This window comes from Triticum aestivum, chromosome 3A, assembly GCF_018294505.1.
Source record: "Triticum aestivum cultivar Chinese Spring chromosome 3A, IWGSC CS RefSeq v2.1, whole genome shotgun sequence".
NCBI lineage: Eukaryota > Viridiplantae > Streptophyta > Magnoliopsida > Poales > Poaceae > Triticum > Triticum aestivum.
Window position 1 is genome coordinate 25702069 of NC_057800.1, and position 24589 is coordinate 25726657.

Here is a 24589-nt window from a genome sequence, read left to right on the forward strand (position 1 = left end):
AGCCTAAGCTTGGGGATGCCCCGGAAAGCATCCCCTCTTTCGTCTTCGTTCATCGGTAACTTTACTTGGAGCTATATTTTTATTCACAACATGATATGTGTTTTGCTTGGAGCGTCAAATTATTTTGTTAGGATTTGCTTTCTGTTATTTAGAACAATGTTTTGCATCCTTTATTTCAATAAAAGTGGCATTGATAGTCTTTACTATGCCTATTCTAGAAGTCCACATGTTGCTGTTTGAAAACAGGAATTTTACCGCTGTTGCAATAATTCCCTAGAAAAGTCAGAATGTGATAAAATGTTGAAACCTTTTGAATATTAAGATCTGATAAATTTACCACAGTGGTAATTTTATTTCATAATTTTTGGAGCTAGGGAAGTATGGATGTTGCAGCATTCTTTACAGACTATCCTGTTTAGGCAGATTGCTGTTATGTTTGCATATGTTTGCTTCTTTAATGATTCTATTTGAGGATAGGACTATTAAATATGCAGAGGCATTTAGTATGCAATATTGAATAATAATTTTAGTGATTTGCTACAGTAGAGTATGATAAGGTTTTGGCAATGGTTTATACTAACTTATCTCACGAGTCCTTGTTGAGTTTTGTGTGGGTGAAGCTTTTGAGATTTAGAGAGACCGTGATATGAGAGGAATTAAGGAGACACAAAAGCTCAAGCTTGGGGATGCCCAAGGCAGCCCGAGATTATATTTCAAGAAGTCTCAAGCATCTAAGCTTGGGGATGCCCCGGTTGGCATCCCACCTTTCTTCTTTAACAACTATCGATTAGTTTCGGTTGATCCTAAGTTTTTGCTTCTTCACATGATGTTTGCTATTCTTAGAATGTCATTTTATTTTGCTTTGCTTGCTGTTTAAATAAAATACCAAGATCTGAAATTATTAAATGTTGGAGAGTCTTCACTTAGTTGCATAATTATTCGACTACTCATTGATCTTCACTTATATCTTTCGGAGTAGTTTGTCATTTGCTCTAGTGCTTCACTTATATGTTTTAGAGCATGGTGGTAGTTTTATTTTAAAGAAATAGATGAACTCTCATCTTTCACTTATATTATTTTGAGAGTCTTAAATATCATGGTAATTTGCTTAAAATCCTAATATACTAGGTATTCAAGAATAATAAAATTCTCTTATGAGTGTGTTGAATACTATGAAAAGTTTGATACTTGATGATTGTTTTGGGATATGGAGATGGTGATATTAGAGTCATGCTAGTTGAGTGGTTATGAATTTGAGAAATACTTGTGTTGAAGTTTGTGATTCCCGTAGCATGCACGTATGGTGAACCGTTATGTGATGAAGTCGGAGCATGATTTATTTATTGATTGTCTTCCTTATGAGTGGCAGTCGGGGACGAGCGATAGTCTTTTCCTACCAATCTATCCCCCTAGGAGCATGCGCGTAATACTTTTCTTTGATAACTTGTAGATTTTTGCAATAAGTATGTGAGTTCTTTATGACTAATGTTGAGTCCATGGATTATACGCACTCTCAGCCTTCCACCTTTGCTAGCGTCTCTAGTACCGCGCACCATTCGCCGGTATCATACACCCACCATATACCTTCCTCAAAACAGCCACCATACCTACCTATCATGGCATTTCCATAGCCATTCCGAGATATATTGCCATGCAACTTTCCATAGTTCCATTATTATGACACGCTTCATCATTGTCATATTGCTTAGCATGATCATGTAGTTGACATCGTATTTGTGGCAAAGCCACCGTTCATAATTCTTTCATACATGTCACTCATGAGTCATCGCAGATCCCGGTACACCGCCGGAGGCATTCATATAGAGTCATATTTTGTTCTAAGTATCGAGTTGTAATTCTTGAGTTGTAATAAAAATAAAAGTGTGATGATCATCATTATTAGAGCATTGTCCCAGTGAGGAAAGGATGATGGAGACTATGATTCCCCCACAAGTCGGGATGAGACTCCAAACGAAAAATAAATAAAAGAGGCCAAAAAAAAAGAGAAAAGGCCCGAATAAAAATAAAAAAATAAAAAAATGAGAGAAAAAGAGAGAAGGGGCAATGCTACTATCCTTTTACCACACTTGCGCTTCAAAGTAGCACCATGATCTTCATGATAGAGAGTCTCCTATGTTGTCACTTTCATATACTAGTGGGAATATTTCATTATAGAACTTGGCTTGTATATTCCAATGATGGGCTTCCTCAAAATGTCTTAGGTCTTCGTGAGCAAGCAAGTTGGATGCACACCCACTGGTTTCTTTTGTTGAGCTTTCATATACTTATTGCTCTAGTGCATCCGTTGCATGGCAATCCCTACTCACTCACATTGATATCTATTGATGAGCATCTCCATAGCCCGTTGATACGCCTAGTTGATGTGAGACTATCTTCTCCTTTTTGTCTTCTCCACAACCACCATTCTATTCCACCTATAGTGCTATATCCATGGCTCACGCTCATGTATTGCGTGAAGATTGAAAAAGTTTTGAGAATGTCAAAAGTATGAAACAATTGCTTGGCTTGTCATCGGGGTTGTGCATGATTTAAATATTTTGTGTGGTGAAGATAGAGCATAGCCAGACTATATGATTTTGTAGGGATAGCTTTCTTTGGCCATGTTATTTTGAGAAGACATAATTGCTTAGTTAGTATGCTTGAAGTATTATCATTTTTATGTCAATATGAACTGTTGTCTTGAATCTTATGGATCTGAATATTCATGCCACAATTAAGAAGAATTACATTGAAATTATGCCAAGTAGCACTCTGCATCAAAAATTCTATTTTTATCATTTACCTACTCGAGGACGAGCCGGAATTAAGCTTCTGATACATCTCCAACGTATCTATAATTTTTGATTGCTCCATGCTATATTATCTACTATTCTGAATGTTTATGGGCTTTATTATACACTTTTATATCATTTTTGGGACTAACCTATTAACCCAGAGCCCAGTGCCAGTTTCTGTTTTTACCCTGTTTTAGGGTTTCGAAGAAAAGGAAAATCAAACGGAGTCCAATTGACCTCAAACTTCACGGAACTCATTTTTGGAAGGAAAGAAGCCCAGAAGACTTGGAGTGCATGTCGGGGGATCTGCGAGGAGGTCACGAGGCAGGGGGGCGCGCCCACCCCCTGGGCGCGCCCTCCACCCTCGTGAGCCCCTCGTGGCCCCCCTGACGTACTTATTCCGCCTATATATCTCCATATACCCTAAAAACATCAGAGAGCACAATAGATCGGGAGTTCCGCCGCCAGAAGCCTCCGTAGCCACCGAAAGCCAATCTAGACCCATTTCAGCATCCTGCCGGAGGGGGCAATCCCTCTCCGGTGTCCATCTTCATCATCCTGGTGCTCTCCATGACGAGGAGGGAGTAGTTCTCCCTCGGGGCTGAGGGTATGTACCAGTAGCTATGCGTTTGATCTCTCTCTCTATCTCTCTCTCTCTCGTGTTCTTGAGGTGATACGATCTTGATGTATCACGAGCTTTGCTATTATAGTTGGATCTTATGTTTCTCCTCCCCTTCTTCTCTCTTGTAATGAATTGAGTTTCCCCTTTGAAGTAATCTTATCGGATTGAGTCTTTAAAGATTTGAGATCACTTGATGTATGTCTTGTCGTGGATATCTGTGGTGACAATGGGATATCACGTGATTCACTTGACGTATGTTTTGGTGATAAACTTGCGGGTTCCACCCATGAACCTATGCATAGGGGTTGGCACACGTTTTCGTCGTGATTCTCCGGTAGAACTTTGGGGCACTCTTTGAGGTCCTTTGTGTTCGTTGAATAGATGAAACTGAGATTGTGTGATGCATATCGTATAATCATACCCATGGATACTTGAGGTGACATTGGAGTATCTAGGTGACATTAGGGTTTTGGTTGATTTGTGTCTTAAGGTGTTATTCTAGTACGAACTCTAGGGCTGTTTGTGACACTTATAGGAATAGCCCAACGGATTGATTGGAAAGAATAACTTTGAGGTGGTTTCATACCCTACCATAATCTCTTCGTTCGTTCTCCGCTATTAGTGACTTTGGAGTGACTCTTTGTTGCATGTTGAGGGATAGTGATGTGATCCCATTATGTTATTATTGTTGAGAGGACTTGCACTAGTGAAAGTATGAACCCTAGGCCTTGTTTCCTAGCATTGCAATACCGTTTACGCTCTCTGTTATCATTCGTTACCTTGTTGTTTTTATAATTTCAGATTACAAATACTATTATCTACTTTTCATATTGCACTTGTATCACCATCTCTTCGCCGAACTAGTGCACCTATACAATTTACCATTGTATTGGGTGTGTTGGGGACACAAGAGACTTTTTGTTATTTGGTTGCAGGGTTGCTCGAGAGAAACCATCTTCATCCTACGCCTCCTACGGATTGATAAACCTTAGGTCATCCACTTGAGGGAAATTTGCTACTGTCCTACAAACCTCTGCACTTGGAGGCCCACCGACGTCTACAAGAAGAAGGTTGTGTAGTAGACATCAGTGCTGTCATTGGAGCTTCAATGTAGCTTCGCCGGATGCCCATCAGTGTTGCATTGGACCGTTGACGTGTTGTGCGGTGCTGCCATGGAGCTTCAATGGAACTTCGCCACATTTCCTCGGTGTTGCCATGGAGCTTTGCCGCGCTCCGTGCTTCCATGGAGCAGCGGCGGCGGCTTATGATGATGTGACGCAGCTGTCACTGCTGACTCTCGGAGCTACGATGCAGCACTTGCTGTTGTATTGGAGCGCTCGCCGGTGATGCCGGCACTGCGAGACCGTCGAAGCAGTTGCCATGGTGGGTTATGCATCAACGCTGCGCTGCGTGGATTGATGGGTGTGGACTGTGGAGGATGCAAGACAGAGGAGAAAGACGATGGGGGCTGCGATTGCTGAGGGAAGTGTGCAGGTGCTCCAACTGTCACAGATCGGACGGACGGATTGACTTGCATCGAATGGTCACCAAGACGGTTTACAAATCCAGTCCATCATCTGACTTACGCGTAGCAGTGGCCCTTGAATATATACTCTTGCATATAGTGTCCAAGTTACGTACGTGTAGCCCTTTCATCATGCAGGTTTCCTTCTCCAATTCGATCAACTTCCTGCTGAGATATGTATCGGGGGTCATGCTGGTATTAGGTTACCAATCAGGAACCGAACATATAGATCTACATGATGAAACTGCCGGAACACAAAGACCTGGCGGCGCCTGCCGGAGGACGTGCTTGCCGACGTGCTCCACCGTGTGGTGGTGCCGCGCTGGTTTGCCGTCTCTCGCTGCATCTGCAAGGCATGGCGTGCTATCATCGACGACGACAACCTCCTATGCGCAGAGCTTCCTTTCAGCGGCATCTTCATCGCCTTCACTGAGCTCCCATTACCTGAGTTCTTCCGCCCCCCCCCCCATCACCGGTTCAGCCTACGGTCAGCGGCAAGCTCGACTTCCTGCCCACGGCCATAACAGATGACTCGGACGAATTCACCATCCAGGATCACTGCAATGGCCTCCTCCTGCTTAATTAGCACCTAAAAGATTAACCCCGTGAGGCGTGCCACCTACGTGGTTAACCCTGTTAAACATGCTACATGCGTCGGGTTTAACTAGGTTGGACTCTGTAGAGGTGTAGAGATATACATTGGTTGTTTAAGTTAGTTCTATCTCTTGTAACCGAATATATTCTTCTCTATCCCTTGTATCCCAAGTTTGTAATCTGAACAACCTGTACGCATGTACCGGAGATAAGCGTTGGCTATATAAACACGAACCCGTCGCCCTCGGTAGGGTACGATGTTTCCCTAAACTTTCCACATGGTATACAGAGCTATCCTCTTCCACTACATCTAGTTCTCGATCTCCACCACCAAGCCACCATGTCCTCCTCCTCGAGCGTTCCTCAAGGCACCCTGACCGGCCAGATCACCGAGAAGCTCACGAGCACGAACTACGTGCTCTGGCGTACTGTAACATCCCCAGCCTCACACCACAGTGATCACCCTCTGATTATGCCAAGTCACCATGATTAACTATGCTTGATCATCATTTGCATCATATCTCGTTTCCAATTCCAATGCAAATTGCAATTCAAATTTAAAGTGAAAAATAAAAGTTGTTCAAATTAGAAAATAAAATGTCCATTAAATATGAAATAATTCATAACTAATTATCTTTAGAAATAAAACATCACCTGAATTCATTATGTGACTTAAACAACATGAAATAGCACCAAAGCAGAATTTTAAAGTGCCAAATCATTTATTAAAAATTCAAATGAAATCATTTGATCACGAAACCTTTTTCTGGCAGTGCTAAATATTGCAAGTAATTTATTGAGCCAAGTCTCATATTTTACATAAGTGAATGGATGGCCTAACAATTTACAAATCAGAGAAGGAATAAAAGAAGCATAAAAAAACCCTAAACTACTAGTGAACTGGGCTCTATGTCAACAGTGGGAGCCCAGCCCACCTCGCCACCTCCTCCTTCCTACTGCTCACCAGGAGCGCCGTGGACGTGCACGCCCCGTCCATGGCTGCGGATGGCCACACGGCGACCATCCGGCGATGCCCCCTGAGAGGATAAAGCCCCCCCGAGCCCCTCCTCTCTCCCGCTGTCGAACCCTAGCCGCCACCTTCTCCCTCTCGCAGACTCCCTCTCTGTCTCGTTCGCCCGAGTGGGCTCGTCGCTGGCACATCGCCGTCGTCGCGGCCACTGGCTCCCCCGCGCCGTTACAAGCTGTCCAGGAGCACCGCGTCCTCTTCTACACCAACTGCAAGCACCGGGTCGAGCCGGAGCACCCTCGAGCCGTCTCCATCCGCCTTCTTCCCCGACTGCATCCGCCGGTCGACGCCGCTCGATCCGCGCCTCTCCAACGAGCTCCAGCCTCGTCGTGCCTTCTCCAAGCTCCTCTGTGAGCTCATTGTCGTTTTCCCTCTCAACCCATGCTCGATTTCTTTCCGTAGCGACGTCCCCATGAGTTGTCGCACCACCGTCCGCCATGGCCGATGAGGTCAAGCACGCAGGGCCTCTCTGGACCCGTCCGCGATGCATGTGTGCTCCAGGCACTCCGTTGAATCGATTGCACCACGCGGCTTGCTCGCGTGTGCTCTGGAGTGAAGCTTTCATCGAGCACCGCGTCGGCCGCCGCTAGTCGCCGCCGTAGTCCACACCTCTGGCCGCCCCGGGCAGTGCCCTCGCACGCGTGCGCCCGGGCCAAGCCCTGCCCGCACCGCACGCCTCTGGCCGCGATCGGCTGTGCCCGGCCACGTCTGTGCGTGCCCACCCACGCACGCCTTTGCCTGCTGCACCTGCTGCCCGTCGCAGCACGCCCGCGCGCACGCTGTCGTCGTGTCGTGGTCGTCGCCCTACCTCCCCGCTCGGCTCGCCTACTCGCCTCGCCGCTGCGCGTGCACGCCGCACTGGTCGCGCCCATGGCGCTTGACCTGCGCCTGACCGCTCCTCCTCTGCCTCCCCACTCGCGCTGCCTGCTCGCCTGTTGCTGCTTCGCGCCGTGGCCACTGCCGCTGTCGCACGCGCGCGCCCGCAGCCTCTCCCCTGCTTTGCTGCTGCTCGCTGCTGCAGCTCCTCTGCTGCTCGCCGCCGCTGCCTAGCGCCCGCATCGCGCCGCTACACTCTGCTGCTACTGAATGTTACTGTAGCGGTAGCTAGCTTTTGTGCTGCTACGCCGTTTAGCTATCTGAACAGCCCATAAACAATAGCTAATCAAGTGCTAAAATGAGTAAAAATAATATGTGTAGGAAGTACACTTGACAAACTTCAGTTTACCCCACTGGCCCAAATTTATTTGATGCATGGATTAAATCCTACAAAAATCACAAAATGCAATATTCTCTTAGCCCTAGCATTGTGGCCGCGTCCACTTCTGCTGCTACTGCGCTACAGTAACTGAATGTTACTGTAGGGGTAGCTAGCTTTGTACTGCTGCTGCTTATTGACTAGCCCTTTTTGCATCAACAAAATGGACAGCAAATCACTTCGAAAATAAATAAAAATGATGGGAATAGTTTGTACACTTGACCAACTCCATTTCATCTCACTGGAACAAGTCTGTTAGGTGCATGGATTAATTGCTACAAAAATGACAAAAGTGAATCTTCTGTTAACAAAGAAAACTGAAGAAACAGATTACTAACTAGGCTAGTTTGGGGCTGTATTTGGACTAGCTAAGTGCACTGTTCATGCCATCAGATGGCATGTATTGGTAGTAATCTTGGAGTAGAGTAAATCATCTATAGGAATCATCCCCAGTAGAGCTATGAATAACCCATTATAGCCCTCACAAATTGGCTAGTCAATAAACAGATTCTAAGACTTGGTAGAAATTCGAAATTCTAGAAAACATTTTAAACTTTAGAAATTCATAGAAAATAAACCGTAGCTCGGATCGGAAAACTTTATATATGAAAGTTGCTCAGAACGACAAGACGAATCCGGATACGCAGCCCGTTTGTCCGCCACAGGCCCCTAACATATCAAACTCGCAACTTTTCCCCTCCGACTCCTCTGCTCGAAAACGCGAAACACCGGGGATACTTTCCCGGTTGATTCCTCCCTTCACCGGTATCACCTCATACCGCGTTAGGGCACCCCTAGCACCGATACTTGTCATGTCATGCATCGCTATGCATCTGTTTGCTTAAATATTTATTGTTTCTCCCCCCTCTTCTCTCGCTAGACACCGAGACCGACGCCGCTGCTACCCAGTACGACTACGGAGTTGACGACCCCTCTCTCTTGCCAGAGCAACCAGGCAAGCCCCCCTTTGATCACCAGATATCGCCTACTCTTCTCTATACTACTTGCATTAGAGTAGTGTACCATGTTACTGCTTTCTGTTATTCCTATCCTAATGCATAGCCTATCCTTGCTACTACTGTTGTTACCATTACCTGCTATCCTACTGCTTAGTATAGGATGCTAGTGTTCCATCAGTGGCCCTACACTCTTGTCCGTCTGCCATGCTATACTACTGGGCCGTGATCACTTCGGGAGGTGATCACGGGCATATACTATATACTTTACGCAGTTACATTATGTGACGCCCTCGATTCAATCGTACACTAATCATACACGCAAATGTGTACGATCAAGATCAAGGACTCACGGGAAGATATCACAACACAACTCTAGACACAAATTAAAATAATACAAGCTTTATATTACAAGCCAGGGGCCTCGAGGGCTCGAATACATCAGCTTGAAAACAAACGAGTCAGCGGAAGCAACAATATCTGAGTACAGACATGAGTTAGACAAGTTTGCCTTAAGAAGGCTAGCACAAAACAACAACGATCGAAAAGGCAAGGCCTCCTGCCTGGGAGCCTCCTAACTACTCTTGGTCGTCGGCGTCCGACACGTGGTAGTAGGCACCCTCGGGGTAGCAGCAGTCGTCAAAGGTGGCATCTGGCTCCTGGACTCCACCATCTGGTTGCAACAACCAGAAAGAAGAAAGAAGGGGAAAAAGGGGGAGCAAAGCAACCGTGAGTACTCATCCAAAGTACTCGCAAGCAAGGATCTACACTACATATGCAACATTATCAAAGGAAGGCTGTATATGTGGACTGGGCTGCAAAAATGCCAGAATAGAGAGAAGGTCTAGTCCTATCGAAGACTAGCATCTTCTGGAAACCACCATCTTGCAGCAAACAAGAGGGAGTAGAGTAGCATAAAGTAAAGTGGTAGTAGTGTTATCAACCTCGGCCAGAGATCCTTTCTCGACTCCCTGCGAGAAAGCAATCCCAGAGCCATACTATCCAGTTATCATCACAATCAAATCCTCATCACCATCCAGTTCTCATCACAAGTATCCAGTTCTAGTTGTATCGATCGGGATACAACTCCAAGTGTCTGTTACCGTAGGACAGGCTATCGATAGATGTTTTCTTCCCTGCAGGGGTGCACCAACTTACCCACCACGCTCGATTGACTCCGGCCGGACACACTTTCCAGGGTCATGCCCGGCCTCGGCCAAACAATACGCCGCAACCCGACCTAGACTTAACAGAGAGGTCAGCACGCCGGACTAAACCTATGCCCCCAGGGGTCAGGGGCCATCTCCCCGGAAACTCCTGCACGTTGCGTACGCGGCCGGTGAGCAGACCTAGCTACCTCCTTCAACAAGGCAGGCGCTTGCGCAGTCCAACCCGGCGCGCGCCACTCAGTCGCTGACGTCTATTAAGCTTTGGCTGATGTATACGACGCAGAACGCCCGATGGTTAGTGCTATTAGGCCAGAGGCCCCTCGGATCAAATATCCAAATCGTAGTGGATTAGGAACGCGCGGTAACAAGCAGAGACTCACGAAAGAGGTGACCCCGTTGCCCCGTCTCGAGGACTTGCGGCAAGGGCTAAGAATGCCCGGCCACGCCTCGTAATTATCTCACGGGCACCTTCCAGGTCAACCCGTCTCCACATCACTTTCCAAGTAACAGTTGTAAAGTCCAAGTATCCGTGTGTCCAAACATCAAGAGGAAAACCCAAGGAATCACCCTCGGTGGGTTCCACTCAATGTAATCATCAAGGTGAACGTAGAGGAATCACCCTCGAGGTTCACACTTGAGGGGTTGCACGACAGAGTCGTATCGGAAGTGGTTAAAGAGAAATCACCCTCGATGACCACGACCGAATAGCTACACTACACGGTTAACATCAGAAGTGTTGTAGAGGTCTCACCCTCGGCACTCGATAGTATCCCAGTAGTGTCGAGCAACTAAGGGGAAAGTGATGTGCGGTGCCGGGGCCTGGTCTTCGATCCCGTTGATCGGGTCTTCAATGATGAAGCAGGGGCAACAAGGACAAGGTGGGGGTCACTGATGGATCACTAACCAACCTATACTAAGCAGTTTAGGATAAGCCGGTAAGGTAACAATAAGTAGGTTACAAAAGGAGGCTATGCATCAGAATAGGAGCAAACAATAACAATAGCAAAATCTAATGCAAGCATGAGAGAATGGAATGGGCGATATCGGGATGATCAAAGGGGGGGCTTGCCTGGTTGATCTGGCAAGGAGGGGTCGTTGTCGACGACGTAGTCGATCACCGGGGCATCAGCGGCCTCGGGGTCTACCGGAGAGAAGAGGGGGAAGAAACAGTAAATACATAGCAAACAGAGGTAACACTAAGCATGACATGACGATACGTGGTGCTAAGCGTGCTCTAACGCGGTCCTAGACGTTATAGGTGAAGGGGGAAATCAACCGGGAAGGTGTTCCCGGTTCCGGACCTGTGTCAGACAGATGACCGGAGGGGGAAAGTTCCATGTTCAGCATGCTAGGGGCATGTGACAGATGAACGGACCGCATATTCGGATTCGTTGGATCTTTCTGAGCAACTTTCATATAGAAAACATTTTCATCGGAGTTACGGTTTATTTTCTATGAATTTTTAAAGATTAAACCATTTTCTGGATTATTTAAATTAAAAGAAAGGATAAAATGACGTCAGCATGATGTAAGCATAATGTCAGCGGTCGGCTGACCAGTTGACCAGTCAACTGGGGCCCACCAGTCAGTGACTGGAGCTGCCCAGTCAGTCGTTGACCTGGTCAACTGGGACCGCCGGGCCCAGCTGCCAGTGACCCAGGGGGTTGTCACATTGGCGCCACATCAGCGCCGGCCGCCGGAGTTACTCCGGCGAGCCCGTAACGCAGCGGTGAGCTCCGGCGAGCTCGGAAACGCGCTGTGGTGGCTCGTTTTGCGCGCGGTTGGGTGCATTGGAACGGGCGTTCAACTCCGCATCGTTTGGTGGCGGTGGCACGACCTGAAGTGGCCCGTGGAGACGGTGGCGACGAGCAAAGGCGGCGGCCGGAAAACAGGCGATGTCGAGGACGTGGCTAAGGAGCAACGGGAGGGGAGCGAGTGGCACATTCGAATCCTACAGTTACGGCGGGCACGACTGCGAGCTCAGCCGAGCTCGACAACGCCTGTGGCGATAGCAGCAGCCACGGTGGCGGAGCTCCGTTCGGGCAAAAATGGCGCGGAGGCTACGGTGATGGATCCGTGCGGGGGAGCGAGGGGAGAGACGTGGTGGCTCACCGGGAGCTGTAGGGGGGTGGCAGGGGGCTCGAGGGAGGTCGGGCCGGTGCTGGGGGCGATGAATCGCCGACGAGTGGTGGCGGGGACCATTGGGGAAGACAGGACGATGGCGACGCTGATGGGGCTTCCCCGCCTCGTTCCGGTGAGGTAGTCGAAGGAGGCGTCGACGGCGAGCCTCCTGGACCTTCTGGCGAGGCGCGGGGTAGGCGGTGGCCGCGGCTACGGCACAGCCATGGCGACGGCGGCGCTCGGTTGAGGTGGGGAGGGGATCTGGAGAGTGAGGGAGAGAGCGGAGAGGGCGAGCAGGGGAGTGGTGGAGGTAGGTGGGGAGGAGGTCGAGGCGTCGAGGGGAGGGGCCCTTATCCACCCGCGGCGTTGCCGGCGAGGTGGTCGGGCGGCGACGCGCCCCTGTAGCGGTGCGCACCGGGGGAACAGGAGGGAGGGGAGAGCGATGCGGGGAGCTGGGCCGGCTGGTTGAGGTGGGCCGAGGCCCATGGGGGGGCACGGTGGCCAGCTGGCCAGTCGGCCCAGTTGAGAGGGGGGGGCTTTTCCTTTTCTTTGTTTTTTTTGTTTTTCTTTTCCAGCAGCTTTTGCATTTTCTTTTTGCCACAATTGACTTTGCAAAATTATGCCACTGGCCAAAACAATCTCAAAGAATTATTAGGCACTGCCAAAAAAAGATTGTGAGGCTTTAGAAATAGTTTGCCATTTTCATAAATTAAAAAGGCATTTAATTTATTTCTTAGGCCACTGTTTGAAGTAGCTTAGGCCACTCAAACCTTTTTGCAAAAATGTTGGTTCACCACCAAAATTAGTTGTGGATTATTCTGCACATGATGAACATTTTTGTTTTCATGTCTGAGCATTTTGAATTTCAGACAAAATTTGAATTTGAATTCAACTGGAATGTGAAAGAACATGAGACAATAATGATCAGGCACATGTTTAGCAAAAAGATTAACTTAACCCCAGGGGTTACTGTAGCATCATTACACCGGGGTGTTACAACTCTCCTCCTCTAAAAGAAATTCTCGTCCCGAGAATTAAGAGGTAGAAGGGAAAAGATCGGGGTATTCAGCCCGGAGGTTATCTTCGCGTTCCCAAGTGGCTTCCTCTTTAGTATGATTCGACCATTGCACCTTGAGGAACTTAGTAACCTTCTGGCGGGTTCGACGTTCAGCTTCTTCAAGAATGCAGATCGGATGCTCCTTGTATGTGAGATCATCTTGAATTTCAATCAATTCCGGATCCACTTCACGTTCCGGATCCTTGAAGCATCGACGAAGTTGCGACACATGGAAGACGTCATGAACGTGAGAGAACTGAGGTGGCAACTCCAGTTGATAAGCCACCAGTCCACGACGGGCGAGAATACGGAAGGGACCAATGTAGCGAGGAGCTAACTTTCCCTTGACTCCGAACCGATGAGTGCCTCTCAAAGGAGTGACACGCAGATAAGCTTGTTCACCAGGTTGATAAGTTGAACCCCAGTGTTTCCGGTCATAGTTGCTCTTCTGGCGGGATTGGGCCGCCTTGAGATTATCCCGGACAATGCGAACCTGCTCTTCAGCTTGTTGAATAATGTCCGGACCAATGAGTGCTCGTTCCCCAGTTTCTGACCAATTCAGAGGGGTTCGGCACTTACGTCCATAAAGCACTTCAAAGGGTGCCATCTTCAAGCTGGCTTGATAGCTGTTGTTATAAGAGAACTCCGCATAAGGGAGAGATTCTTCCCACTTCTTGCCGAAAGAAATAACACAAGCTCGAAGCATGTCTTCAAGAATTTGATTGACTCGCTCGACTTGGCCTTGGGATTGGGGATGATAAGCAGTGCTCCAGGTAATATGAGTTCCCATTGCCTCTTGGAAACTATCCCAGAACTTAGAAGTGAAAATACTGCCGCGGTCTGAACTGATCTCCTTCGGAATGCCGTGGAGTGACACAATTCGGGAGATATACAAGGTTGCCAATTGACTAGCAGTGATAGTCTCCTTGACTGGCAGAAAGTGAGCAACCTTCGAGAATTGGTCGATGACGACAAAGATAGCATCGTTACCTTTCTGAGACTTGGGAAGGCCAGTGACGAAGTCCATTTGGATCTTATCCCACTTCCATTCAGGAATCGGAAGCGGTTGTAGAAGTCCAGCCGGTTTTTGATGTTCTGCTTTGACGCGACGACAAACGTCACATTCTTCAATATATCGAGCAATGTCTTGCTTCATCTTAGACCACCAGTACTTCTGACGGATGTCAAGATACATCTTGGTACTTCCCGGATGAATAGAGAGAGGGGTGTCATGCGCTTCTTTCATCACCTTCTCTGTCATAAGCTCGAACCGGGGTACGACAATGCGATCTCTGAAGTATAAGGTTCCATCTTCACCAAGTGAGAAATCTCTGGATTTCTCTAAGGCAAGATCCTTTTTCATCAGATCAACATGAGCATCTTTGGCTTGAGCAGACTTGATTGCTTTCAGAAGAGTTGGTTCCAAAACAAGGTTATTCAGAGAACCCTGTGGAACTAGTTGAAGGTTCAGCTTGCATAGCTCTTCATAAAGGCGGGGTTGAGCTTTGTAGACCTGGTGATTATTGCAATAAGACTTTCGGCTTAGGGCATCGGCCATTACATTAGCCTTGCCAGGTGTATAAGATATACCGCAGTTGTAGTCAGCAATAGCTTCCATCCATCGCTGCTGACGGAGGTTCAGATCTGGCTGAGTAAACAGGTACTTCAGACTCTGATGATCAGTGAAGATCTCACAACGATTACCGAGAAGGTATTGTCGCCATAGCTTCAATGCAAAGATAACCGCTGCAAGCTCAAGGTCATGAACCGGGTAGTTTTCTTCGTGAGGACGCACTTGACGGGAGGCATAGGCAATCACCCTGCGCTCTTGCATTAGAACACAGCCTAATCCTTGACGTGAAGCGTCACAATAGATGACAAAGTCCTTGCGAGAATCAGGGGGAGCAAGCACTGGGGCAGAAGTCAGTTTATCCTTGAGTGCCTGGAAACTTTCCTGACATTTGTCTGTCCAATCAAACTTAACGCCTTTGTGAAGCAGATTAGTCAGTGGCTTGGCGATCTTGGAGAAGTTCTCGACAAAGCGGCGACAATAGCTGGCCAGTCCGAGAAAGCTTCTGACTTGCTTGACAGTCTTTGGAGGGGTCCAGTCAAGAATAGCCTGAACGCGCTCTGGGTTGACGGCAATACCATCCTTGGAGATAACATGACCAAGGTAGGTGACTTCGGGTAACCAGAATTCACACTTGGAATACTTGGCATAAAGTTGATGCTCTCGAAGCTTCTCCAGAACAAGACGAAGATGTTCAGCATGTTCTTCTTTATTCTTCGAATATACCAGTATATCATCCAGATAGACTACGACGAACTTGTCGAGGTAATCCATGAATATATAGTTCATCAGACGAGAGAATGTAGCTGGAGCATTGGTTAAACCGAATGACATGACGGTGTACTCGTAAGAACCATAACGAGTCACAAATGCGGTCTTTGGAATATCCTCTTCACGAACACGGATCTGGTGGTAACCCAACCTCAAGTCGAGTTTAGAGAATATCGATGAACCAGCCAGTTGATCATACAGATCATTGATCCGAGGAAGGGGATATTTGTTTTGAATTGTAGCTTGGTTGATAGGACGATAGTCTTGGACCAAACGGTTTCGTACCGTCCTTCTTCTTGACGAAGAGAGAAGGTGCTCCCCAAGCAGAGGAACTTGGACGAATGAAACCCTTGTGAAGAGATTTGTCGATTTCCTCCTTAAGCTCAAGGAGTTCATGAGGTGGCATCTTGTAGGGTCGTTTTGCAATAGGAACGGTGCCTGGTTTCAAGTCGATGACGAACTCGACAGCCCGGGCAGGGGGTATTCCTGGAAGTTCTTCTGGAAATACGTCTTGGAAGTTGCGAACGACTGGAATCTTTTCAATTCCCTCAAGAGGTGCCGCGTTCAACGCATTCAAAGCATAAAGTCGTGCTTCAGCGTTTTGAACAAGCTGAGCATGGTAGGTTACAATCTCATCTGAAGGATGTAGGAGGTGAACGACCTTGGTAGCGCAAACGATAGAGGCAGTATGCGCTTTCAACCATTCCATTCCCAGAATGAGGTCAATATTGGAAGACTCCAGAATAATGGGAGAAACAAGGAATTCCAACCCTTCAATTTCAACAGGAACGTCGCGACCAATCATGGTAGTTTGACATCGGCCCGCAGGGGTGCGTACCACTATCGGAGTGTTCATGGGCTCGCATCGAATGTCATGTGCGTAAGCAAAATTTTCTGACATGAATGAATGTGATGCTCCTGAATCAAACAAAACAGAAGCTGGTACTGAATTAACAAGGAGAGTACCCATCACAGTGGCAGGCTGGTCTTGAGCTTCATTCAGATCAATATGATTAGCCTGACCACGACCATAAGGTCTGGCATTGTTGTTATGGGGCTGATTGTTACGGTCAGTTGAAGACAGAGCCAGCTGATTCTGATTCTGAGGGCATTTCCTGGAGCGGTGACCTGGAAGGCCACACTTGAAGCACAGACCATCATTGGGATTGGGAGCAGAAGCTTGGGGTGGTACAGCCCGAAGGGGCTGCCTCTGCGGTTGAGGAGGCAGACGAGGTGCAACATAGGACTGTCTTGGTGCAGGTGCAGTTGGACGATACATGCTTTGGGGAATCCATATCCGACGCTTCTGCGCTGATGGGCCCGAAGATGGGCCAGCATCACGGCTACGCCTGAGGGATCCCTGGTGTTCCTGAAGACCAGTCTCAACCTGAATAGCCTTGTTCACCAGGGTGGCGAGGTCGGCAAAGTCATGAACGAGCAATGCTAGCTTAATATCAGGGTGAAGTCCATCATGAAACTTCTCTTGCTTACGAGTATCAATTGCAATGTCTTCTTCAGCATAACGCGACAAGTCCAGAAATTCCCGTTGATAAGCATCTACAGTCTTGTTGCCTTGGGTGAGGTTGCGGAACTCTCGCTTCTTCCTGTCCATGGTTCCCTGAGGAATGAAACGGGCACGGAAGGCAGCTTGGAAATCCGGCCAAGTAATGACCATTCCAGCAGGTAGGGTACGCCTGTGGCTGTCCCACCATTGAGCAGCAGGACCCTTCAGAAAGAAAGATGCGAAGGTGACATAGTTGGCAGGGGCAACACTAGCAGACTCCATTTCATATGTGATGTCGCGGAGCCAGTCATCAGCATCAAGGGGTTGAGTTGAGCTGCGGTAGATAGATGGGTTGAGGCGCATGAAGTCCTGCAGAGTTACTCGGGTTGGATGTTGATTCATGTTCGGACGAGGAAACTGAGCCATCATTCCTTCCATGAACTGGCGAGTTAACTCAAACTGTTGCCTCATTCCAGTAAAGAATTCAGGCGGTGGTGGGTCGTTGGCACCACAGCCACGACCAGCGGGTCTAACCATCCTGCTAACATGTAACAGGGGTAGTTCAGCATTGAGCATTTGCAAAGATAAGGATCATTCATGATGAAAACATGCATAATGAAGGAGGTACGATGGATTCCACTCCGTAGTCAACACGACAGGGTGTGCACTACTCAAAAAGCTATTCTAAGGAATAACTATGGCTTCATCCAACTTCGGGGTGAATGTGGTCACGGGATCCTAATGTTAGTAAATTCATTTAACCCGAGTAGAAGAGAGTTCAGAGTCCCAGAGTATAGACGAGGAGTAAAAGATGCTAATACCACCCAATAGCGACGTGGGCCCGTAAGCCACACAGCCAATGTTAGTAAAAGTTTTCAGTGACTAGACTCAACTTCGGCCAAGGAGTTGGAAAGGGGGCTACCTACAGGCAGTCGGCTCTGATACCAACTTGTGACGCCCTCGATTCAATCGTACACTAATCATACACGCAAATGTGTACGATCAAGATCAAGGACTCACGGGAAGATATCACAACACAACTCTAGACACAAATTAAAATAATACAAGCTTTATATTACAAGCCAGGGGCCTCGAGGGCTCGAATACATCAGCTTGAAAACAAACGAGTCAGCGGAAGCAACAATATCTGAGTACAGACATGAGTTAGACAAGTTTGCCTTAAGAAGGCTAGCACAAAACAACAACGATCGAAAAGGCAAGGCCTCCTGCCTGGGAGCCTCCTAACTACTCTTGGTCGTCGGCGTCCGACACGTGGTAGTAGGCACCCTCGGGGTAGCAGCAGTCGTCAAAGGTGGCATCTGGCTCCTGGACTCCACCATCTGGTTGCAACAACCAGAAAGAAGAAAGAAGGGGAAAAGGGGGAGCAAAGCAACCGTGAGTACTCATCCAAAGTACTCGCAAGCAAGGATCTACACTACATATGCAACATTATCAAAGGAAGGCTGTATATGTGGACTGGGCTGCAGAAATGCCAGAATAGAGAGAAGGTCTAGTCCTATCGAAGACTAGCATCTTCTGGAAACCACCATCTTGCAGCAAACAAGAGGGGGTAGAGTAGCATAAAGTAAAGTGGTAGTAGTGTTATCAATCTCGGCCAGAGGTCCTTTCTCGACTCCCTGCGAGAAAGCAATCCCAGAGCCATACTATCCAGTTATCATCACAATCAAATCCTCATCACCATCCAGTTCTCATCACAAGTATCCAGTTCTAGTTGTATCGATCGGGATACAACTCCAAGTGTCCGTTACCGTAGGACAGGCTATCGATAGATGTTTTCTTCCCTACAGGGGTGCACCAACTTACCCTCCACGCTCGATTGACTCCGGCCGGACACACTTTCCAGGGTCATGCCCGGCCTCGGCCAAACAATACGCCGCAACCCGACCTAGACTTAACAGAGAGGTCAGCACGCCGGACTAAACCTATGCCCCCAGGGGTCATGGGCCATCTCCCCGGAAACTCCTGCACGTTGCGTACGCGGCCGGTGAGCAGACCTAGCTACCTCCTTCAACAAGGCAGGCGCTTGCGCAGTCCAACCCGACGCGCGCCACTCAGTCGTTGACGTCTATTAAGCTTTGGCTGATGTATACGACGCAGAACGCCCATACTATGCCCACGTGATGGTTAGTGCTATCAGGCCAGAGGCCCCTCGGATCAAATATCCAAATCGTAGTGGATTAGGAACACGCGGTAACAAGCAGAGACTCACGAAAGAGGTGACCCCGTTGCCCCGTCTCGAGGACTTGCGGCAAGGGCTAAGAATGCCCGGCCACGCCTCGTAATTATCTCACGGGCACCTTCCAGGTCAACCCGTCTCCACATCACTTTCCAAGTAACAGTTGTAAAGTCCAAGTATCCGTGTGTCCAAACATCAAGAGGAAAACCCAAGGAATCACCCTCGGTGGGTTCCACTCAATGTAATCATCAAGGTGAACGTAGAGGAATCACCCTCGAGGTTCACACTTGAGGGGTTGCACGACAGAGTCGTATCGGAAGTGGTTAAAGAGGAAATCACCCTCGATGACCATGACCGAATAGCTACACTACAGGGTTAACATCAGAAGTGTTGTAGAGGTCTCACCCTCGGCACTCGATAGTATCCCAGTAGTGTCGAGCAACTAAGGGGAAAGTGATGTGCGGTGCCGGGGCCTGGTCTTCGATCCCGTTGATCGGGTCTTCAATGATGAAGCAAGGGCAACAAGGACAAGGTGGGGGTCACTGATGGATCACTAACCAACCTATACTAAGCAGTTTAGGATAAGCCGGTAAGGTAACAATAAGCAGGTTACAAAAGGAGGCTATGCATCAGAATAGGAGCAAACAATAACAATAGCAAAATCTAATGCAAGCATGAGAGAATGGAATGGGCGATATCGGGATGATCAAAGGGGGGGCTTGCCTGGTTGATCTGGCAAGGAGGGGTCGTTGTCGACGACGTAGTCGATCACCGGGGCATCAGCGGCCTCGGGGTCTACCGGAGAGAAGAGGGGGAAGAAACAGTAAATACATAGCAAACAGAGGTAACACTAAGCATGACATGACGATACGTAGCGCTAAGCGTGCTCTAACGCGGTCCTAGACGTTATAGGTGAAGGGGGAAATCAACCGGGAAGGTGTTCCCGGTTCCGGACCTGTGTCAGACAGATGACCGGAGGGGGAAAGTTCCATGTTCAGCATGCTAGGGGCATGTGACAGATGAACGAACCGCATATTCGGATTCGTTGGATCTTTCTGAGCAACTTTCATATAGAAAACATTTTCATCGGAGTTACGGTTTATTTTCTATGAATTTTTAAAGATTAAACCATTTTCTGGATTATTTAAATTAACAGAAAGGATAAAATGACGTTAGCATGACGTAAGCATAACGTCAGCGGTCGGCTGACCAGTTGACCAGTCAACTGGGGCCCACCAGTCAGTGACTGGAGCTGCCCAGTCAGTCGTTGACCTGGTCAACTGGGACCGCCGGGCCCAGCTGCCAGTGACCCAGGGGGTTGCCACATAGGCGCCACATCAGCGCCGGCCGCCGGAGTTACTCCGGCGAGTCCGTAACGCAGCGGTGAGCTCCGGCGAGCTCGGAAACGCGCTGTTGTGGCTCGTTTTGCGTGCGGTTGGGTGCATTGGAACGGGCGTTCAACTCCGCATCGTTTGGTGGCGGTGGCACGACCTGAAGTGGCCCGTGGAGACGGTGGCGACGAGCAAAGGCGGCGGCCGGAAAACAGGCGATGTCGAGGACGTGGCTAAGGAGCAACGGGAGGGGAGCGAGTGGCACATTCGAATCCTACGGTTACGGCGGGCACGACTGCGAGCTCAGCCGAGCTCGACAACGCCTGTGGCGATAGCAGCAGCCACGGTGGCGGAGCTCCGTTCGGGCAAAAATGGCGCGGAGGCTACGGTGATGGATCCGTGCGGGGGAGCGAGGGGAGAGACGTGGTGGCTCACCGGGAGCTGTAGGGGGGTGGCAGGGGGCTCGAGGGAGGTCGGGCCGGTGCTGGGGGCGACGAATCACCGACAAGTGGTGGCGGGGACCGTTGGGGAAGACAGGACGATGGCGACGCTGATGGGGCTTCCCCGCCTCGTTCCGGTGAGGTAGTCGAAGGAGGCGTCGACGGCGAGCCTCCTGGACCTTCTGGCGAGGCGCGGGGTAGGCGGTGGCCGCGGCTACGGCACAGCCATGGCGACGGCGGCGCTCGGGTGAGGTGGGGAGGGGATCTGGAGAGTGAGGGAGAGAGCGGAGAGGGCGAGCAGGGGGAGTGGAGGTAGGTGGGGAGGAGGTCGAGGCGTCGAGGGGAGGGGCCCTTATCCACCCGCGGCGTTGCCGGCGAGGTGGTTGGGCGGCGACGTGCCCCTGTAGCGGTGCGCACCGGGGGAACAGGAGGGAGGGGAGAGCGATGCGGGGAGCTGGGCCGGCTGGTTGAGGTGGGCCGAGGCCCATAGGGGGGCACGGTGGCCAGCTGGCCAGTCGGCCCAGTTGAGGGGGGGGGGGCTTTTCCTTTTCTTTGTTTTTTTTGTTTTTCTTTTCCAGCAGCTTTTGCATTTTCTTTTTGCCACAATTGACTTTGCAAAATTATGCCACTGGCCAAAACAATCTCAAAGAATTATTAGGCACTGCCAAAAAAAGATTGTGAGGCTTTAGAAATAGTTTGCCATTTTCATAAATTAAAAAGGCATTTAATTTATTTCTTAGGCCACTGTTTGAAGTAGCTTAGGCCACTCAAACCTTTTTGCAAAAATGTTGGTTCACCACCAAAATTAGTTGTGGATTATTCTGCACATGATGAACATTTTTGTTTTCATGTCTGAGCATTTTGAATTTCAGACAAAATTTGAATTTGAATTCAACTGGAATGTGAAAGAACATGAGACAATAATGATCAGGCACATGTTTAGCAAAAAGATTAACTTAACCCCAGGGGTTACTGTAGCATCATTACACCGGGGTGTTACACATTACCTGTGGTACTGTTCGGAGTTGGGGGCTGAAGGGGCAGGTGGCTCCATCCCGGTAGAGGTGGGCCTGGTTTCCCGACGGCCCCCGACTGTTACTTTGAGGCGGAGCGACAGGGCAGGTTGAGACCACCTAGGAGAGAGGTGGGCCTGGCCCTGGTCGGCGTTCGCAGATACTTAACACGTTTAACGAGATCTTGGTATTTGATCTGAGTCTGGCTACTGGCCTATACGCACTAACCATCTACGCGGGGACAGTTATGGGCACTCGACGTCGTGGTATCAGCCGAAGCCTTCGTGACGTCAGCAACGGAGCGGCGCGCGCTGGATTGGACTGGAATGCCTACTAGGCTAGGTCTGCTTCCGGCCGCCCACACTACGTGCAGGTGTGCTAAGGGCGATGGGCCCAGACCCCTGGGCGCTTAGGTTTAGACCGGCGTGCTAACCTCTTTGTTGGTCTAGGTGGGGCTGCGACGTGTTGATCTTCCGAGGCCAGGCATGACCCAGAAAAGTGTGTCCGGTCAAATGGGATCGAGCGTGTTGGGTTATGTGGTGCACCCCTGCAGGGAAGTTAATCTATTCGAATAGCCGTGATCTTCGGTAACAGGACGACTTGGAGTTGTACCTTGACCTTATGACAACTAGAACCGGATACTTAATAAAACACACCCTTCCAAGTGCCAGATACAACCGGTGATCGCTCTCTCACAGGGCGTCGAGGGGAGGATCATCGGTTAGGGTTATGCTATGCAATGCTACTTGGAGGACTTCAATCTACTCTCTTCTACATGCTGCGAGACGGAGGCTGCCAGAAGCGTAGTCTTCGAAAGGACTAGCTATCCCTCTCTTATTCCGACATTCTGCAGTTCAGTCCACATATGATAGCCTTATTCCAGTTGATACCAATGCATACATATGTAGTGTAGCTCCTTGCTTGCGAGTACTTTGGATGAGTACTCACGATTGCTTTCTCCCTCTTTTCCACCTATCCCTTCTACCTGGTTGTCGCAACCAGATGTTGGAGCCCAGGAGCCAGACGCCACCTTCGACGACGACTCCTACTACACCGGAGGTGCCTACTACTACGTGCTACCCGCTGACGACGACCAGGAATAGTTTAGGAGGATCCCAGGCAGGAGGCCTGCGCCTCTTTTGATCTATATCCCAGTTTGTGCTAGCCTTCTTAAGGCAAACTTGTTTAACTTATGTCTGTACTCAGATATTGTTGCTTCCGCTGACTCGTCTATGATCGAGCTCTTGTATTCGAGCCTTCGAGGCCCCTGGCTTTTAATATGATGCTTGTATGACTTATTTTATTTGTAGAGTTGTGTTGTGATATCTTCCCGTGAGTCCCTGATCTTGATCGTACACGTTTGCGTGTATGATTAGTGTACGGTCAAACCGGGGGCGTCACACGTACCCAGATCACGCCGCAACTCCGAGGCGCGGGGTTCTTCGGCTACGTCGATGGGTCCATGAAGGAACCTGCCTCGACCGTCATCACCAAGCTGGCGGATGGAAAGGAGGAGTCGTCGCCAAATCCCCTGCATTCAATCTGGATCAGGGAAGATCAGCAGGTATTAGGGTATCTGCTGAATAACTTCTCAAAGGAAGTGCTTGTCCAAGTTACGACCATCACCAATGCGCACAATCTCTAGACGGCGCTCGCGCACATGTTCTCCTCGACCTCGATCTCCCGCATCAACAACATAGACATAGCACTTGCTAATGCGCAGAAGGGGCAGCAGTCCGTGGCGACGTACTTTGCCCAGATGCGCTCGCTGGTGGAAGAGCTGGCGGCGGCGGGAAAGCCCCTGGAGGATGATAAACTGATCTCTCACATCCTTGCGGGGCTTGACATGGAGTACCAGCCGCTGGTCTCAGCGCTGGATGCTCGCACCATCCCGGTCACGCTCGATGAGCTCTTTGCTCAGATGAGCAACTTCGACCAGAGGGTGGCGTTCTACCGCGGCAACGACAACGGCTTCAAGTCTTCGGCCAACGGTGCTTCACGTGGCCGTGGAGGTGGTGGCTCCTCCCGCTACCGTGGCCCTCCGCGCAAGGGGCAAAACAGCAACAACAACCCTCGCGCCAACAACAACAACACCAATAGCGGCAATGGCAGCGGCCGGCCCTCCTACAACAACACCAAGGGTCGCCGCAACAACAACTCCTCTGCTAGGTCTCGCCCCGATGCTGACAAGTGTCAGATCTGCGGCAAGCTGGGGCACTCCGCGAAGGACTACTGGTACCGTTTTGAGGATGACAATGACTCATCCCAAGACGAGAAAGTAGCCGGCGGTGCTGAAGGATCGTACGACATCGATACAAACTGGTACGTGGACAGTGGTGCTACCAACCACATCACGGGCGAACTGGAGAAAGTGACCATGAGGGAGAAGTACCGCGGCCCCGACCAAATCCATGCTGCCAATGGAGAAGGTATGAAAATCTGTCATATTGGTCACTCAACTGTTAAAACCCCTCACCGAAAACTTCATCTTAGAAAAATCTTGCATGTCCCTAAAGCCTCCATGAATCTTCCTTCTTTTCATCGAATCACCCTTGATAATCATGTGTTTCTTGAGTTTCACCCCTTCTTTTTCATCAAGGCTTAGGTCACAAAGAAAATCCTATATCGAGGTAGATGCGTTC

General features: G+C 49.2%; 1 pseudogene; it reads left to right on the forward strand.

Moving 5' to 3' along the window:
• Positions 1-23745: 23745 nt before the first annotated feature.
• LOC123063856 (uncharacterized) lies at positions 23746-23884 on the forward strand (annotated as a pseudogene).
• Positions 23885-24589: the final 705 nt, after the last annotated feature.